Below are 16,021 nucleotides of genomic sequence, written 5' to 3' on the forward strand. Positions count from 1 at the left end.
TGTATAGTATTTGGGTTATTAATTGTGACACCCATAAACATGCCTGTTCTTATAAACAGGGGGCGTATTACAGAAAAATATACCCTTGCACTGAGAATACTCAATTCTGATTGGACAGTGGTGGGTTTTACAGTAGAATCAGCTGAAAAGCTCACAGGTTTATATTCAGGTATTTCTACTGATAGCTTAGCATTCCTATAGTAATAGCTTTTGTGGGCATTATACTGTATAAACGGTGCATAAACAATAAATAAAGAAATAAACATCTCTGTTTGTGGCTCTTACAAGTTGTAACTCGTATTTCATTAATTAATTATGAATTCATGTATTTTATTAATTAAATAGAACTTAGCTACTTTTAGCAACTAGCTACTTTATATTATAATATTTTTTTTGTAATAAGCTTTTGAACTGAATTCGCATGGACTCGCTGACCTTTCCAGACACTCTCATTTCATCTGTTGATCATAAGTGCTTTATGTTTTCGCCTTGCAACACTGCTTTCTCTAGTCCGTGGGATATAATGAATTTCCAGGAAGACCGGAGAGCGAAAATATAGAGTGTTATTAGACTTACACCCTATATCCTGCACAAAATGACTTCCAGCACTTCAGCTATTAGTCGACGTATGTCGAGTCTAATTTTCCAAAAGGTCAGCCAATTTGCAAGCCTGCTTCTTTTCCTGCCTGCTGTACCAAGGCTGTTTACTAAATGGCATGTAATTGTAGAGTATTCATAGTGTCATATTATATATATTTATGGCTACTGTGTTAGGTCCTTGCAGAGTTTGACAGCGTTGAAGAATTAATATGCAACTGCACACTTATCAGGAGAACTGCTAAACATCACTATCATGCTTTCCGAAATTTTCCATTCGAACCCAGTAGGCATTTCTCTCAAGCTTTCTTGAAGATTACAATTTTATTTTAGTGTTACATAAGTTTTTTTATAAACAGACCAGTCTGTGCCGGGAAAATAAAATCATTTATCACAGTGATTCCAAGTATTTAAACCAATTATAGTGACATTGTTTTTATTTTTATTTCTTATTCAGCTCTTGTTGAGGTTTGGGTATAAGCTTTGTGCTAGATCAAACTATTATTTACTTTTTTATTATTAACTTTTAGTGTGTTTTCTGAATGAAAAAGTCCATTGTGTTAATGCTGATTAAACTCCTAAAGAGAGAGATGTAACAAAAAGGCTGTCAATCGATAAAAATATTTAATTGTGATGAATCGCATGATTAATCGCACATTTCTATCTGTTCTAAATGTACCTTAAATGTTTCATTTTCAGGATTTTAATACTCTAATCAACATGGACAAATATGGATGTCTGTTTTTGCCTGTCTGTTTTTCTCTGCATGTTTGTTTCTGTCTGTATTTCTCGCTGCTTGTGTCTGTTTCTCTGCCTGTTTATCTCTTTCACTCTGTCCATTTATTTTTGTCTGTCCATTTCTCTGCCTGTCTATATTTCTGTTTGTCTATCTATCAGTGAATTTGTGTTAGTTTGTCTATTCATTTGTCTGTCTCTATGTGTCTGTCTGTTTTTGTATCTAACTTTTGTTAGTACATCCATCTATCACACTGTCTCTCTGTCTGTCGATCTCTTTCTCCTGTCTGTATTTCTCTATCTGTCTCTCTCTGCTGTCAATCTGCTTGTCTTTCTATTTCGTAAACTATGTAAGTGCGTCATCTCGTTGTCTCGTCGACTTTTTGTTTGTGTATCTATCTATCTGTTACACTTTCCATCACATTAGTAGAAATAGTTCCTGAACATCAGGTTCATGTCTTTGAATTCACAGATGTTTCATTGCTTTGGTAAAAAAAAAAAAAACAGAGTATACATTTCACAGCGGTTGCTTCAGCTTGATTCTGATGAATTTAGATAAGCGGCACTTGGAATAATGACGTCCTTGTTTTATTTTCGTGCTCACTCGCGTTTTATTAACAGTGGTTACGTATTGCCTAATTCATGCATATTCAGCATGGATTTCTTTTCTTACCCACTATTCCAGCTTGTGGAGACATTAACAAATAATATGATGTCAGAAAAATGGTCTTGACAATAAAAGATTGTAAGCTTTAAACTCATGGCTGTCTTCAAGAGCACACTGATCATGCCCATGCTCCAACACAAATGCTTTTGGAATCTGCTTAGAGGCTTGTTTTTCCCTGATCTGGCTTTCTTTGTAACTGCTAAAGTCTGAGGTTGGAAGGTTATTTTTGAAGGAACGGCTGTTCTGAGTGCGCTATTGTAGACAGGAGTGGGTTCAGTGTCATGATGAGGGCAGGGATCTGAGATTTGACTGTCTATTGTTTTCACAATTTTGCGCTCCTCCTTTACCGGTATGGATGACTCCGATCATAAATTTAGTACGAAACTCCTCTAAACGACACGGTCATGATTCATCAGTGAACTTTTTTGTGTGTTTCTTTCTTTCTTTCTCTTGGGTTGTAACCATCTATTGTACAATGACACAATAGGGATAGTCAGGGGTAAAAATAAAAATGGAAAAATAAAAGGTTTTTGACATCACAATGACCCAAAATGAATAATGTTGGGTGGATGAAATACAGTAAATGTACTTGTACTTGTGATTTGTGCCAAACCTAAAATATTTCGAGTGCTTTGAATATAAAATTGTATAGACTTTTGTTTGGTATTTATATTAAATATTTATGTATTTTTTTTTTAATATATATATATATATATATATATATATATATATATATATATATATATATATATATATATATATATATATATATTTTTTTTTTTTATTTGAAGATTTGAAAAGAATCGCTTCATGTGACCCCCACATTATAAAATGTTCATATTTCTGTTTGAGACCATAGAACAAGTAACAACTTGCACCAAAAGCTATAAATACCATGTGACTTGGTCAGTTCAGATCAATCTGCCATGGTGCCTCATATAACTGGAGTTCATAGACTGGTTGTAATTAAAGGTTAAAGCTCTTGTAGCACCAAAATCCATCTGACCATTGTGGAAAAATGTTTTTTTGGGGAAAAAAAAACTGTATTAAATTATTTCAGTTCAATTTTAGTCATTTGTTTTTGCAACTCAGGCTTGACATCTTGTTGTAACTCTGGGCTTACAATTATTGAAAAATATAAATTAATTCAGCAATTAAAGCAGCTCATTCTGATAGTAAATTTGCTATTTTAATTTGAAATCAAATTTATCCTCTGGCAATAAATAAGTATTGCAAAGTATTGCAAATTGAGAATTCACTTTGAAAATTCATTGATAACCACTCACCTGTTGGTCAAGTTGAGTGATAAAAACTGTTAAAAACTGTTATTCAATAAAATCAGAAAGTTGCTTAACCACTGTATTATTTCAGGGGTATGAATGTTTTTACAACCAGGTTAATTGAGATTTCTGGAAAATATTTTTTAATAGTTTTTCACTTGAAAATGATTGCATTTTCAATTGATTATATGCTGCAATTTCACATTTAGGGTAGACATCATTCTGACATGATTTGTCTTTGTTTCTTGTGTTTCTTTGTATAACCAAATTACTACAACTACTAAATTACACACCAAATTAGACAGTAAATTGAAATATTATGCAAGTTGATATTTGATGTATAGGCTTCCATTTAAAATCTATTTCTAGGTTTTGTCAATGTATTTAATGCTTTTTTTTAGTTACTTCCTAGTATATTCATATATTTTTTGCCCCCAAACATACTATTAAATCTTTTTTTTTTGTTAGCTGGAAAGAATTAATACCATTTTATATTCAGACCAATGATAAGTCTTTATTGATATCAAATACTCTTAATACTGGTATGGAAATTAGCAACCTGCAAAGTATTAAGAAATGAGGAATGCCAGGGAACTTTTCTTTTGCCTCTTTTTATGTTAGACCTGAGCAGTTACAATGAACCTTAAAAACAATCCCAAACAATTAACAGACCCTGTATAAATCTCACTGTTTCAGTACTCAGTGCTCGCAGAAGTGAAGTGCTCTGAGTTGCAATGCTTTTTTTTTACACTCTTGTTTTACTTAAAAAATTACCTTTGTTTGTGCATTTCATGATGTCTTGCACTCGTTTTTACTAATACTGCTGAAACATAAAACTTTATTCAGATTAGTTGTGAGTTCTGAGCTCTTGTGAGAACCCATTCATAGTGTGTACACCAGGCTGACGTCACATCGGTTTCTGAGCATTTATACGAGCAATGAATGTGCACTGTTTTTGATGCCAGCTTCGGATTATTAGTATTGATGCATCCCTTTTTTATTTTTTTTATTTTTTTTTATAAGTATCATGAAAACGTATTCACTAAACCGTAACCCCCAGTGCAAAATAAACAAGCATCTGCTCAGAGGAACCAATTCAAGTCTCTGGAATGATCTCACCCTATTTCCATGACAGTAAAAGTACTTGTGTGTCAGACTTCTTTAGCTGTGCCCAAGGCTGAGCGGAGGTGAGTTCTGAGTCAGGGGGAGGGGTGCGGAGGAAAGAGCACAGCCACGTGCTTGTTTGGCATGTGTTCAGCTGGATAAGTGACTCGCTGTAGAGCACAATGTAGAGTCTTGCTGGTATTGATAAAGCCAGTTTACTGCAGGCAAAACCAAGCAGAAAAGTGGGCCAGGGCTGTTGGTTCTCACATGACCACTTGTGAACTTGCCAACGAGGGAAAACAAGATATTGATCGCTATTGTTGGCCATTTACGAATGCATGCCAAGTAGCTGGAGCAGCTATCGATGTATTTGTCACGGCAGATTGGCCCGTTAATTGAATTACTAGAGATGAGCCAGATGCATGGAAATGCCTTCTGAAATCATGCCTAAGACAACGATTGCACACGTGTAAAAATGCATATTTTTGTTGAAAGAATGTTCTTGGATTTATTAGTTTACCCGGTACGTCGGTAATTACTGTTAATCATAGCTACTGTTATTATACAAATGGACGTATTGATATCGAAATTTCAAAAAATGTGCACGGTTTGTGGAGGTAAATATGCAGAACAGCTGTTCGACTGTACAACCACTCTGCCAAAGGTCAAAGGGTCATTAAACAGGCTCACACCTGCACCATCGTGCTGTCAGGCATGCTGAATTTCATCTCCCACACTCGACTTGGCCACAAAAGCAAAGAAAAAAAGGGGGAAAAAAGCCATGGTCTATTTGTTGATTTCTTCCACTGAAATATTCTCAGGTGTCTTTCGGCCACATCTGGAGGTCTCGTGTGAACTGGAGGAGCGAGTCAAAAAAAAAAAAAAACGAAGCACGCAGGCATATGTAGTAGGAAATGTGTAATAAGGGATCGTAATCAGCGATCGGCTGTTGTTGCAGGTGATAAAGTTTAGTTCTTGGACATGGGATTAGACACCAATTAGTTGTTCTGAAATCATAATTTGGTACTCAATGTACATAAACCAGGGTTAGGGCTATTTATCTAAATTAGGTTGTCCTGCCAATTCATTTACCTCCAAATGGTTTAAATATGGTTATCTTTTTATACAGATTGTCATCTGTAATTAATCTCTAAATCTTGGCAAACTTATTTATTTATTTATTTATTTATTTATTTATTTATTTATTTATTTATTTATTTATTTATTTTATGGGGAACCTACACTCATGTGTTCCGCTGGTTAATGCTAGGGCTTAACCTGGCTTTAACCATGACAGCCTTCACTTCTGGTTCAATTCACATTAGATCAAACATTTAGGACGCCTGTTTTTTTTTTAGCGTCTTACATGATCTTGTGTTCTTTCTGTGGAGCATAGTCAGATAGAGCCCTGTCGCACAGTGTCAGAGTAATGGCTACTCTAAATGCCTGTAATTGCTCAGGGACAGCAATTTAACGGAAATAACACATCAGAATGGTATGCGTGTTCAAGCTTTAAAAGCAGCTCGAATGAATGAGGTGAGAAATAACTGTGACGAAAATAGGATTTTTGTTTATCCCCAGAGATTAGGACGGTTTATGCACAATTAAGACTATTTATAATGTGCAGCGGGATGTTAGTCCTCTAAAACACTCCGGACAGACTGTAGTTCACATTAACGTCGAGTGGAATTGAAGACCAACCACAGTTCAGGAGTCACTGTTTTAAGTTTATTCAAGTGAATACTTATTTATTTAATATTCTATAGCTGCACAATGGTTCATTAAGTGCTGTGGAATATTTATAAACCAATAATATGCATTTAAATTTCCCAGATGCACTTTAGAGTTGCCAGGTCTATGAGTTTGCATTTTGTTTTCTTATTGGAGAAAATAAGCTTATAATTTTTTTTTTCTTGAGTTTAGTAATCCATTTTTCCATCGATACAATATGTGGTTCTTCCCCAAACTGTTACCACAGAGTTGGATGCGCACAATTGTATAGGACTTATGGATGCTGTGGCATAAAATGATCCCTTCACTTGAACTTTGAGACTCAAACCTGTTCCAACATGACAGTGCCCCTGATCACAAAGCCAGCACCATTAAAATATAGCGTAAGTGGTTTGGAGTGAAAGATCTTGAGTGACCGGCTATAGAAATCTAACCTCAACCCTTTCGAACACAGTTGAGATGAATAAGAACGCTGACTTCACCACAGGCCTCCTCACTTCACCTACTTCGTTACCTGATATCTATAGATATAAGAGATAAGTTCTCTTCACAGAAGAGCAGAAGTAATTATAACAGAAATTGGGTTGCTATTAGGACTTGATTAACTTAACCTGAGTAGATCCGTAGTAATCCGTTTAATATCATTGTTTTTAGTCCCAATAATTGGCTCATGTTCAGTAATATTCATCCATTTTATTTTTATTTATATATATATATATATATATATATATATATATATATATATATATATATATATATATATATTGTGGGAAATGAATTTCACTCATTTTTATCCTAATGGACACACTTTCACTATTAAGCATTCACTCTTTTCCCAATTATAAATTTGTTTTATTATATATTAATGTTTAAATGATAGAATAATAAAATATAAACAACATTCAAATAGATTGTTGAGATGTTTATGTGGTTTGGTTTGGTTCCTAGTACAGTTATCATTTAGCCCTGAAACAAGTGCTTGTTTTCAGTGTGATAACTATATGATGATATATACATCATGAAGACTCTCACCACTTTTTCTGTGCGTATTTATCATTATCATGGCTTTTGGAATTATTCTGGAAAAGGCTAGTTTTACATTTTATTTTGAAGGACCTTTCTTGCTCTACTGGACAATACTCTGACAAAACTTGCGGTTGATACACAGCCCCTAAGCAATACAAATTAAAGCAAAAATAAGCCGTTTCCCCAAAATTTTAATGATCTGTGCTCTTTGCAATTTGCATTACTCAAAAGTACCTTAATTTTATTTAATACATTTTAAATATTCATAAGATGCTTACAGAGATTTCCCTAAAACACTATTAGCGCTATGCATAATATATTGTTGTCGACAAGAATCCAATTTCCGTATTGACTGATTTGTCCTAACGAGCAAATTCATCTGCATTGAATGAAGTAGACCTGTTAAATCCCTACCATATGTGTGATTGATTGCTTGTTTGAGCAAAAAGAGCTTCAGTGGTGCTCATGTGTTACATGCTGTCTGTGATTTTCCACTTATTGTTTAAGTGACACTGACATATGAAAGACTATCTTTTTTTTTCCTTTGGAAATAGTTTATTTAAAATTAGAGTTGGTTTTTTTATCTTCTTCTTTTTCACGTGAAAACAGAAGTGAAAATAATTTCACCTTGTACACAAAATTATTTTATAATAAATTACATTTTCTTAAACAAATTAAAGCATGAAGACAATATAAACAAAAAAATCATCTTATTTACATCAACAATGTAGGCAGAGGTTCTTTTTCCTATGAAGGCCCAAAAAAATACAAATTTATTAGGGCTGTGGGTTTGAAATAAATGTTGCATTATACCATACATTATATTAAAATTAAAGCTGCAATGGTTTCTCTCATTATGATTTAATAATTAAAATAAATAAATGAATAAATAGGTCACTCTGTAATCTGCTTAACTAATGCAGCTTTATTGTTTAATTTTAGTTCAGTGAAACAATTACAATTAGAAAAAATTCAATTCATATTACAATAGAGTTCAATGTCTAACACAGTTTTAAGTGACCTCTTATTAGAGACATAAAGCTGGACTATTTTTTTCTCTTTTTTCCAAATGGCATTCCCTTTTTCCCCCTCTTCTTATATATAGCATAGTGGTCCAAATCAAAGGTCACCTCATGCTAAAGTCCTAGTTTGAGCATCTCTGCATTACGGCATTTGAAAATGTGCCCTTGAACCTACCCATATTGTAAAAATAGTCTTAAATATACACTTATTAGTTAGACTAAAGCTTGCTAATTTGGGATAAATATAGTTTTATATTGCAACAAATGCCCATAGTTAAAAGGGGTTTATACAGTAAATGAAATTTGATCTAAAAATATGACAAGATTTGTATGTATTATTATTTTTTGACAGAATACAAGGCTACTGCTAAATCTAAATGATCAGCCTCAATCAAAACAGTCTGTCCAAGCTTTAAAACTATCACAGCAATTATGAAATGTTTTCTCAGAAGATTGTCCTCAGGGAACCATCTTCCTATTGTGTGCGCTTGTGCTGGTACAATCTGTACAGATCCAACAAATGATTAGGAAAACATAGCACTTGAAAGCATTGTTAAACACGGCAAAAACAACGTATCTTGAATTGCTGCCAGCCGGAAACGGGACCTGCGTTCTTTCTTACAGTTGTTGACTTCTTGCTACGAGCTTTATTTGAGGACAGGTGGGTCAGAGATGGTTTTCGAGAAAGAGATTACAAACATACTCCCAGGGATGTAGCGAGGTAACTTGTATATACCAGTATATTAATAATATTAATTTTACACAAACATCCAAACAAAAGATGTAAAAAAAACCATTATTGTACGCCTGCTGATGGATCACCAACCCAGAATCAGATTTTTTAAACAGCAGCCTTTAAGCAACATGTACTGTACGCTGCCTCACTGCTCATTCTGTAGCCCTCACGCAGATTGCTTTGACCCTGGCAACATGTGATGTGATGACTGAAATCTGATAGAATCGGATAGAAATTCTACTATAAACAGGCACTCCTAGAAACAGCACGCCCGAGAAAATAGCAATAAAATAAAGAGACCATTAGGAAAAATTTCATACATTTTAATGGACAAAAAATATATTAAAACATAAGTCTCGAATCTGATAGAGTTTAGGCTAACAAAGAAGGTCGTGCTAGCACTGACGGCCTGCCACTGTTGAATAGATGTGAATATATTTTGAATAAGTCAGCGATGAGTTAATACCTATTCATGTGACTAAACGTGTCACTGCAACAACCTAACAGATTAAACTCTGCATCCTGGTACGTAGGTGTGTTAGTGTTGTGGTTGTGTTTGGACCTGAAAAACAGTCTAACCAACAATCTTACTGTCAACGTTAATGCTAAACCACATTCTTCCAGTTGTGCAAGCTATCGACATTATAAAAAATGCTGCAATTGAATTAAAAAACAGAAAAAAAAATTATTACAAAGCTCTCTTTGTTTGATAGGGTTTTAACTTCAATCGACTAAATAAACGTGGTCACAAACGGGTCAAGCGTAAGCAGCGTAAACGTGGATAAGTTGAGTCTGAGGGCAAAATGGAAAGTTCAGATTTGAAATCGTCAGCTTGCCACATGTCTTTCAGTGTCGAGGCTACATTCCTAGATCTAGCGTGCGAGAGTGAGAGGGTTTCACCATGTTACTCATCACACAACCTGGGGCAAGCAGACGGCAATATAAACACCAGGGGCCCTGTCAGAATGTGTGCATGTGTCTAAGGGGGGGGAGTTTTTTTTTTTAGCAAACATTCTACACCCAGCCAGACCTGACTAACCCTCATGACAGTCAGTGACATCAGTGCTGCAGCGCTAATGCGTTTGCTATGCAGCCGCATTAATCTGTTCTTGTGTCTTCTCCTAAATGACGTCGAGCACACACTCAGCTTTAGTATCAGCCAAGAAAGTGCAGACATCGCCATCATGAAACACAGACACAGCAGACTAATAAATCAAGCTCTAATATAATCCCAGTGTTCTCTTTGCTATTGAGTCACTGTTTTAGTGCGCTGCATGGCTAGAATTATGTTTAGAAGTTTTGTAAGTGTTTTAGGAACATCTCTACACCTTTAAGCAGCATGCACAGGAAACTCGATAAGCCATAATTAAATTAGCTCGTATGTCTCGTGTGAGGAATCAAATACCCAATGGCATGCTGTTAAAGGAAATAATCAATGACCGAGTAGTGTGATGCAGCCTGGTGTGACGCAGTGTTAGTGTAACCACCCCGATGTTATTTTATTGAACTGTATAAATCTTAAAAGTACTTATCTTTATTTCTCTTCTACCACATCAATTAGCCAACATTACCAAGTTGTACAACACCCTTATACTTTTTATCCTTTTTTTAGTTATATTTAATATTGTGGAATATTTGTGAAAAAAAATTACAGATTCATTGTTTATTTGATATCAACTATAAACATGATTCCTCTCGATTCTCATGTAATAGCCTTTTTTAACAAAAAAACACACTTTGTCTTGTTTTTGAGAACCTGAACCGTGCAAAGTCCTCCGTCTTGAAGCAAATCTGACTGAAAACGTTGAAAAATCAATATCAACAGTAGCATACACGAAAACAGTGTCTACTCACAGCCTCTCTCTCTCTCTCTCTCTCTCTCTCTCTCTCTCTCTCTCTCTCTCTATATATATATATATATATATATATATATATATATATATATATATATATATATATATATATATATATGCAGCACACAATTTTATTGGATGTCTTTGGATCCAGTAGCATGGTCCAAAAGCTAGTAAAACTCCCTAACAGAAGAATGGGGACAAAATGTTAAATGGGATGTTCAAAAAGCACATGCTAATCAGCAGTTCAGGTGTCAACTTTTGTCCACATAGTGTATATTGCTGACTAGTTAGCAAACTAAAAGTAAACTAGCATGCATTTGAAACTGCACACAAGTGTATATAAAGTATATATGTGTATGTATGTATGTGTATATATATATTAGCTAGCTAGATAAGCAAACTGGATATTTAGCTTAAACTTTCAGTGTACAATGGTGATATTTAAGATAGCATATTTTTGCAAACTGAAATACTCGGACTTGGTTATATAGTAAAATATCGATAAAGTCTTTATTAAATTTTTAAGCTAATAATTTTATATTATCAAGTATAAGCACTGAAATGCAAATTAATGCCATTCCGTAAGATGTCACATCTGTAAGCACATACTGTATCCCTGAAATTCATCTTCTTGAGTTAGAAGGATATAAACCTGTACTATTAACTACTAACACTTTTTGTACAATAATTTTGAAAATGAACGTTATTAAAGAAACGTCTACACAGCAGCTTACTCACAGATTCCACAAAGAGACTTTTATCTTCTCTCTTTCCTGATGCTGTCGGGATTTTCCTACTATGTCAAGCGGCGGCTAATGCAGATAAGAAATCCAGCGCTTTCTCATATAAATAATGTTTAAATTCACTCTGCCTTCCCTGGTGTCAGAGGATTTGTGGAATTGATATGTGGCTAAAAGCTTGATAATGTATGTGTACCTATAGAAGCAGACCTCTTAGTGTCAAACACTACGTCTCTTAGAAAGACCAGTAAAACAACTGAAAGCCGATGCAGTAGAGGTGAGAGGTAAGAGATAAGGGCAAGCGACGTGACTCGGCTTAGTCCTGTTGACCCAGATTCGAGCAGACTGCTGACATTTCACGCTGGCCTTTGAAGGGAACCTCAAAAAAACATTATTAAGGAATATCGATCCCAAACCGTATCTTCGTGACCAGCCCCACAACACTGAACTGTCCTGTTTGTTCTGCACATCTATTTTTCAGTCCATATCGCTTACTTTCTCCTTTTTTCTCTGTCTGACATTGGACATGCTCTTAAGTTGTTATTTATCAGTGCTGTAATAAAGTGATCATGGGTCGGATTTATAACATGTATTTGGCCTTGTATAGCTCTTGTACTATAGCTATTGTTAATAAAATCCCTATGAAATGGCTTGAAAGCCATGATTTAAGCCTATATGATATATTTAGTTTTGAAACTAGGCACTATAGGGATGGCTTATCGAATTCAACAACCTGTAGCATTTAGGATATACCACATTCCCTTAGGCTTGCTTGGAGAACTTGATAAATATTAAACAGCAAAAAGTATAAAGAAGCTTTTTTCAACTGTGAAGGATTTGTCATTAGGTTCTTTACCCCCTGCCCATCCACATCAATGAGGATAAAATCAGAGATGAGAAGATGCTGGTTTCAGAAAGCTGCAGGTTAATCAGCGTGAGAAATCAGACGCATCTAAATAGTAGATATATTGATTTTACATACTCTGTGTTAGAGAAGGCTTGGTGAAATGTAGAAAACCTAAATCAATTTCAATTATAGCCAAAGGTTGCTAAAACACTCCTTTTTTAAATAACTTCTGAATGCATTTAATTGGACGCATTTATTGTGCATATTATTTATTATGCATTTATTTATTTTTTTATTGGTGATGCTGTAGTATTAATGTAAAATTGTGGTACACAAAAAAAAAAACTTTGGAATTTAAAGGGCTGTTTTTTTTCTTTTTTATATTTTAAATATGAATCTTTCCTATGATTGTTCCTCATTTCCTTTACAGTTTTGTTTTGTCTTTATTACTCATTAGTAAAATGCCAATACAAGCCTTTATCGTCTTTTCATGTTAACTCTGCAGGCACTCAATGTTTGTTTGATGCGCCAGGTGTTGATCATGTGTTTTTCATCTCTTTTCGACATCCTCTATACAACATCCATGCAGCAAGTGGAAAAATTCAAAACCCTATGGAAGTGATCGTTTTTTCAATCAGGACCCACAAGAAGCCCACAAGCTTCATTTTGTTTTCAGTCTGGTACATCAAAGCTGCTTCTTTTCACCCTTTTTTGAGATAATGCAGCACTGACGTCATCAGGCCATGTTTTGGCCCCTGCCAGCACCAGGAGGTTATAACGGTTCACTACTTCTTTTTAAGATCAAACAAAGTAAAGGTCAAGTGACATACTTCTTTACCACTGACACAGAGAGAGAGTGCTGCTGCTTGACTGGGTGTTTCCAATTTACAAATTCAAATCGTTATGTAATCATGCACAATGGTGGCATATCTCATAAGATGCATTGAAAATAAGAACATAGACTATATGGACAAAAGTATTGGGACACTTCACTTTTGCAGCCATACGGTGTTCTGTTACTATAAATTTGGAGGCATGGAACTGTATAGGATGTATTTGAATGCAGTCCCATTCAACTTTTCCGAACTGTGACATTGCCCCATTCACAAAGCCTCAAAATGTAGTTTACATAGGGTGTAGTGGAAGGTTATGAGTGGGCTGATATATATACCCTGAACTTAACACTACTGAGCACCTTTGGGATTAATTGGAACACTGACTGCACCCCTGGTCTCCTCAACTCACCTACATCAGTACCTGACTTACTTTACTAACACAGAAATTTCTACATGCACACAGAAAAAAAATCTTCACAGATGACTGGAGCTTATACTAACAGCAAAATCTTAACTAAATGTAGAATGAAATGTTCAAAAAGCACATAGGAATCAGGTTTCCAAAAGAAATTGTGTCCAAAAGATGTCAAATTTTTCAGAGACTATTTATCAATTGTTGCACTATTAATAATGTCCCTAAAAATGTCCCAAACAATAATTAAAACAATTTCAATAACACATAATTTTTTGTTTATAAAATATGGATAATAATTCTATGTGGTTTTTTTTTTGGTATAGTATTTATTTTTTGTTTTCTTTTTTTAACAGCAATTTGCCAACACTAACTATATAGCTAATTTAGTTTTATCCATTTACATTTATCCGTATCAGTTCCAGCAACAGTGTATAACCCTTGTGCCGTAATCTATAACTATTTGTACAATAAAGCTGTTTGATTAGTGCAATACAGTATATACATTCTATAAATGTTATATAAAAGTTTATAAATGAATGTATAATAATACAGTTTATACATTCAAATTTACTTTGATCATGTGGCATGTCCAAGTCCCAAGTAATCAATTTCTTTGGGTAAAAAAAGTTTTATTATTTGAAATGCTTTTTAATAGCCTTCGATTTGCAGATGCAATACTATCAGAGCTGTTGCTATGAAAAACACGTGCTGACCAATCAAACAGCTTTATTGTATAAATCGTTTAAGTCTTCAGCTTTGGTGTGTATGTCTTCCAGGTTTTTATACTCCTGGTTAAAGTTTGTCCAGCCATTTAGGAGTTGAATCAGTTGCATTATAGGCAGGAAACCTGTATTGGGAAACACTAGTTGTTATAAGGAACATGTGCAGGATAGAGGACAAGGGTTTCAGATTATACACTGATATGAAACATATTATTAATCACTGCATCATAATGTCCATGATGTCCTGATAAGTTATCTTTTTATAACCTATTGTTTTCAGCTGATCTGAACAGCTGCCTGTAATTCAATTTCTTTGAACATATGAAACTTTTTTTTTTTTAGCCTTGTGATGATAAACAGATTAGGAGAACATGAACAAACTTCAAAGGTTAGAGTCAGACAGTGGACTCTCAATAATGAGCCGTCACTAAGCATCACAATCGTCGAATTCACCACGACAGACGTTCAGGTAAAGGTCTTGATTTTGGACCGAGTGTATAACCTGGGTTGACTGACTGTGGAGGCTAACACTGTAGGTGCGGTTAGAACGAGACAGATTAATGCGCTCTCTGTGATGATGTGCCTATGACTCCGAGTTTAATGTCGAGGGTCTGTGACTCATCTCTTATGTTCACATCAAAGTCGAGGGGAATTGAAATCCATTGGAGATCTGTTGGACATGGTATGTGTGATAAGCTTTTGAATCATATGGACCTTGTATGGCAAGTAATTAGATGGTGTCGAGTGGTGCAATTATGTAAATAAAGGAAGTTCACCGGGTCGTCTGGAGGAGACGCGGGGAACTTATGGGAACCACTTGAGAGCCGCCGGGTATGGCTTTTCAACTTTTATTACTGTACCATAAACAACCGAGTTACCTCAAATCAATGTCCTCGTCTTTGGTGTGGTTGAGGTCACCTCCTCTTGCACTGCATGGTCATTTATCAGCTTCTAAAGCAAAGTCTAGACCTCTCATTTAAGCCAATACCACTTTGGAATACTTAAGGACCCTGTAGTAGTGTGTATCTATCTTTGGGGATTTGGGAAAGTGTGTTCTGGATATTGAGAGTATAGTGAGGTGCTGTAAGTTGTATAATTCTTGTTTTTGTCCTGTTCTTTATCATCTTGTTCTGATGGTTGTAATTTAGCAGAAAAGTCAAATTGATTGCAAATTGATTACAATTCAGATTCATGATGAGTTGAGCAGGACACAACAGGACGTTCTACTAGAAAAAAATATTCAGTAAAAAGATGATGTCCTGTGACCCAACATGAAGCTGAATTACTGTTTGTCGATGGTTAGAATGATTTTTTATTCGTTCCTTCATTTTATGATGCTGTATGTCAAAAGTATTTGACCATCGCAACCATATGTGAACATTGCTGAACATTTCATTCTAAATTCATTGGCATTAATATGGAATTGGTACCATCTTCTGATGGAATCCACTCCAGGCTATGATGGACTCCACTCTACCTTCTAAGGAAGGCCCTTTACTAGATTTTGGAACATCACTGTGAAGACTTGGCCATTCAGCCACAAGGTCACAAAAATCAGGTGACAAAATCTGGCATACAGTCAGCATTTCAATTCAACCCAGTAGGGTTAAATTTAGGTCTGTGTGCAGAACACTTAGGATCTTCCAGTCCAACCGTCTTCCTGCAGCTTACTTTGTGGCCAGGGGCTCTGTCATGCTGTAACAAGTT

At 35.1% G+C, this 16,021-nt stretch overlaps 1 protein-coding gene across 2 annotated transcripts in view; it reads left to right on the forward strand.

Moving 5' to 3' along the window:
• arhgef3 (Rho guanine nucleotide exchange factor (GEF) 3) overlaps positions 1–16,021 on the forward strand; it is an 82,937-nt gene that overhangs the window by 39,054 nt on the left and 27,862 nt on the right. The window lies entirely within an intron of this gene.

Source organism: Silurus meridionalis, chromosome 19, assembly GCF_014805685.1.
Source record: "Silurus meridionalis isolate SWU-2019-XX chromosome 19, ASM1480568v1, whole genome shotgun sequence".
Classification (NCBI taxonomy): Eukaryota; Metazoa; Chordata; class Actinopteri; order Siluriformes; family Siluridae; genus Silurus; species Silurus meridionalis.